The following is a 5,128-nucleotide window of genomic DNA, read 5'->3' as shown; positions in this document are numbered from 1 at the left end:
GCGGGGGACCTCACCGGCTGTGGATGGCGTAATAATAAAGTTCTGATTCATAATGTAAATAATTCTATGCACGCTTTACTTCCATGAAATCACTAAAAATAATATTTGCTGAAAACGAAATGGCAGGGGAAAAAAGTGACATTTTATGTATGCCGCGGTAGCTAAATGAAGATTTTATAAAAACCTTTAGCAAATTAGGCAGAATTAGGAAATGCGTTTTAGCAGTGGTCAAAAAGCTGATGGCTTTCCTAGATAATAAAAACTTTGGCTATGAACTTTAGCCAAAGATTCTTTCATGTTTCTAGTCTTAAGTAATAAAAGAGATCTTAGCTATTTTAAAATCCACTTTATTCATGCTGTATAACTAAAGATACAACTTTACATTCAGAAAGCTATTCACACTACTAAGCAAGTCCAATAAAAAGGATGTAAACATTGCACTGTTTAGTACTTCCTGTAGACACATTTTGTCATAAAAATAATTTGACAGTATTTTTTTTTGAAAGATTTTATTTATTTATTTGACAGACAGAGATCACAGTAGGCAGAGAGAGAGGAGGAAGCAGGCTCCCCGCTGAGCAGAGAGCCTGATGTGGGGCTCGATTCCAGGACTCTGAGATCATGACCTGAGCCAAAGGTAGAGGCTTTAACCCACTGAACCACCCAGGTGCACTGAGCCACCCAGGTTCCCCGACAGTATTATTTTTAACTGGTGCAATTGTGGAAGGCACCACACTAGTCACACCTTACATATTGGTACAGTGATTTACATTTTAGAACCCTCACATACCCAGTATTCTATCCAGTCCTCACAGCAACCTTGTTAGGTTTTATCCCTATGTTTTAGTTGGGGATCCTGAGGCTCAGAGATGTTAAGTGACTTCCTGAGGGTCACACAGCTGCAAGTAGCAAAGCAAAGACTGTGCCAACAATTCTATCCTCAAATTGAGGTCTGCTTCTCTTTTAATTTGTAATAGAGTGCTATTGTCTTTAGATGTGAGCTCCACAGGGCAGGAAGTTTTGTCTCTTGCCAACATCCCTATTCTTAATGCCCAGATCAGAGCCTAGCCAGTAGGAACTCCCACCAGATTTTGTTGAATGGATTATTGATTATGTTATGATAAAATCAGTACATACTTATCATGGACATTTTTGAAAACATAATAGGAGTTTAAAAAAAAAAACAATATCCAACCATTCAAACATAAGCGCTATTGCATTTCTGACAATTTTTTTTCATTCTCTGCACACATTTATTCAAATTTTAGGTGATTTTTAAAAAATTAATTATTTATTTATTTTAAAAAGGAAGAGGAGAAGGAGAGATAATCACAAGCAGACTCTGCGCTGAACACAGAGCCTGACACTGGGCCTAATCTCAGAACCTTGAGATCACACCTGAGCCAAAATCAACAGTCATATACTTAACTGACTCCACTACCCAGGTCCCAGATTTTAGTTTTATGTTGTACTTTGTAATTATGATAGGATGTATTAGGCATATGTTTGTATGTATATGTGCATGTATATAACTGTTTTAGTTATTTTATCATCTCTTCTGAGAAATTTCACTATTCTTAATTCATATAGTTTAGCTGAGTTCATTTTTCTGTCAGAGCATTTAGTCTTTGAATGGTTCAATAATTATTTAGAAAAACAGCAATAACAATAGCTAATATTTATTCAATGTTTACTGTGATCCAGGAATCCTAATACAACATGTATTAATAGTTTGCATGTATCATCTCATTTAGTCATATAAATTAGTGATTATTTTTATTCCATGTCTTAAAATGAGGAAACTGAAACAGAGAAATATAGTAACTTCACAAATCACACAACTGGTAAATGGGAGAGCCAGGATTTAAATTTGGGGGGTGTGCCTGCAGAGCCACTCTAGGCGATGTGGGAAGAGCCTGCCTGAGAGTAAACCCAAGAAGGAAGCCTGGGATGGACAGAGAAGTTGGCTCTGCCAGCATTTGTCTTCCCCACATCCAGCTATTTCTGAAGACATTGCTATTTCTAGATAGACTAGTTCATGAGGTATGAAATATTCAAGGGTATTTATGGCTTCATTATCTTAATAGCAAAAGACCAGAAACAGGCCAAATTTGGCCATCACTGGAAAAAAAAAAAAAGGAAAAATCAATCAGTCGACTGTATAATTTAGGAACCTTCTAGATCAGTTACCAAAAGGCATATAGGACTTTTTAAGGTTAGGTGGACATTGTAGGCACAGAATGCTAAATTCTGGGGCGCCTGGGTGGCTCAGTGGGTTAAGCCTCTGCCTTCAGCTCAGGTCATGATCTCAGGGTCCTGGGATCGAGTCCCGCATCGGGCTCTCTGCTCAGCAAGAAGCCTGCTTCCTCCCTCTCTCTCTGCCTGCTTCTCTGCCTACTTGTGATCTCTGTCTGTTTAAAAATAAATAAATAAAATCTTTAAAAGAATGCTAAATTCTGCTGAGATCACTCAACATTTTCTGGGAAAACAAACACGATTACACCTTTTTTAAACTAAGGAAATTTCCCCAACAACCCCCAATCTCACATACGTATATTACATATATTACATAATTGTTACAAACTCTTCATTCTTTTTGCCATAAGTGTCCTGGGCAAGCATTGGGATATTGACTCAACTGCAAGAAAACAATCAGAAAGACATTGCTTATTTTGGTCTGTTGGCCCATCTACTAGCAGAACTTGTGAATGTTTCAGCTGATTAGTTCTATTGTCTCCTCAAATATGATGACTCCCCGTAATGTGCCATTGTCAGTACTTCTCAGCTAGATACCTTACTAATATTCAAGGAAATATTGTTAGTTTCCCTTTTGAATCTCTCTATCCATAGCTATGGTCCCTGAAACCAGGAAAATCCCATGATGTTTTGACTTTTGCAGGATAATTTTTTTTTTTTTTTGGAAACTCTGTTAGATAATCCTGATTTAATTTTTATGGTATGTAAAAAATTTTTAAAAAGTGGAAAATGTTGCACAGGTTATATTATCACAGATCAAGCTTCACCATTAGAGTATGAGTTTCTACCAAAAGTTCAATCTGCCGAGTGGCTGAATGGATCACTCTCCTCTGAGATAGCCAAGTGACACAAGTTAAAGAGCAAATATTTATACCAATAGTAGGTAAGTGTATAGGATAGGCTGTGATGTAGGTAATGGTTCAGAATCAAAGAGCTTCCTAAACTCTGCAGAAATAACTAAAATTATTGCACCCATACCCTTGAAAAAGAGAAAGTCTTGGAGAGATTCAAAGAGGTCATGCATTGCTAAAGGTAAGCCCCTGGTTCAGACAAAAAGAAAAGAAAGAAACCTTGACAAAAATCAGAATATACAGGGGGGAAAAAAAGGAAAAAAAATTGGCAAAAGTCAGGATATACACTGCTTAGAGGTCATTGTGGTGTTCACAAAACTGTTGTCTGATCATATAAAGTACTCTTCGTAGGTTTAGAAAAAATTGCTTCATTTTCTAAAGAGTATAGCCAAGGATGTTGCCATTATATGTCTTATTTGTCAGCAACAAAATCCCAGCAAGATGGGACATGGACAGGAATCACTACTTCAAAGCTCTATTATATTCCTCCAGCCCTCTTCACCCCCACAAATGGGCAAAAAGTATCTTTTGGTCATCATTTTTTTCTTCTCAGGATGCACTGAGGCTTTTTGGCACTGGAGAGGAAGCGGTAGTGAACAATCTGTTTGATATTTTTGTTTCTGATATGGGGAACTCTAACCCATCTTTCCAGGGAGAGGGCACACCTTTTACTGGGACTCTTATTTAATGAACTCTGCAAAACCTTGGCTTTTATTAACAAAAAATTCATCTTCAATCTTCAGGGAAAGTAGAATAAATAAATAAAGTTCTAAAACTAAGATTAGCAAATGCTTTCAGGAATACTCAACTTCCCTTGGCCTAAGGTATTCCATTAGCTTTATTTTATTTATTTATATTTATGTATGTATGTATTTTAAGTAGGCTCCACAGCCAACCTGGGGCTTGTACTCATAACCCTGAGTTCAGGAGTCACATGTTCTACTGACTGAGACAGTCTAGGTGCCCCTCATTAGCTCTAACAACAATGAAATAACTGCTTTCAGGATTCACCAGCTTTCACCTTATACATTAGTAAGAGATCACCACAACAAAATTATTTCTAGGATTTCATCCAAATGAAACCATACAAGATACTCTCTTTAGTGTCAGGTTTCATTTGTTCAAGATCATGCTTTTGAGATCTATCTGTGTTGTTGCATGAATCGGTACATTGTTCCTTTGTGATTGCTGAATAGTAACCCGTTATTGAATACGCCGCAAGTCTATTCGCCTCTTGATAGACGTTTGGGTTGTTTCCAGTTTATGGTTATTATGAATAAAGCTGCTATGAATATTCATATTTAAGGTGTTTTGAGGACATGCTTCTTTTTCCCTTTCAGATAAAGACCTACAAAGAAAATTTCAAGATCATAGGGTAAGTGTATTATTTATAAGGAACTACCAAGAAGATTTCCAAAATGGTGCTATTATTTTATACATATACCTGCAATGTATAAGAAATCCAGTTGCTACCCTTATACATACTCCCTGACAGTTGGTATTGAGATTATTTATTATCTGTGAGCCTTTTGGTGGGTACGTAATGGTACCTCATTGGAACATCTTTCTTGCGCCAAGAGGCCATTTGGATATCACTTTTCTGAAGTTTCTGCATAAAAATCTGGTCTGTTTTGGAGAGCCTGGTTGTCTCAGTCGGTTAAGCATCTGACTCTTAATTTCAGCTCGGTCATGATTTCATGGTTGTGAGATCAGGCTTCGGGCTGGGCATGGAGCCTGCTTAAGGTTCTTACTCTCCCTCTGCCTCCGCTACCCTCCTCCCCCAAAATACCTGGTCTGTTTTTATTGGATTGTTTATCTTCTCATATTATATTATAAAAAGACATTACATTAAATATATATAGATAAAGACTTAAATATAAGACCTGAAATACAAAACTCCTAGAAGAAAACATAGGGGAAGAGCTTCAGGACTTTGAATTTGGCAACTGTCTCATGGCCATGACACCAAAAACATAGCCAACTAAAGCAAAAAGGGACTAACTTAAAAACTTACATGCATC

This window comes from Mustela erminea, chromosome 2 (assembly GCF_009829155.1).
Source record: "Mustela erminea isolate mMusErm1 chromosome 2, mMusErm1.Pri, whole genome shotgun sequence".
Taxonomy (NCBI): Eukaryota; Metazoa; Chordata; class Mammalia; order Carnivora; family Mustelidae; genus Mustela; species Mustela erminea.
This window is presented reverse-complemented; position numbering follows the sequence as displayed.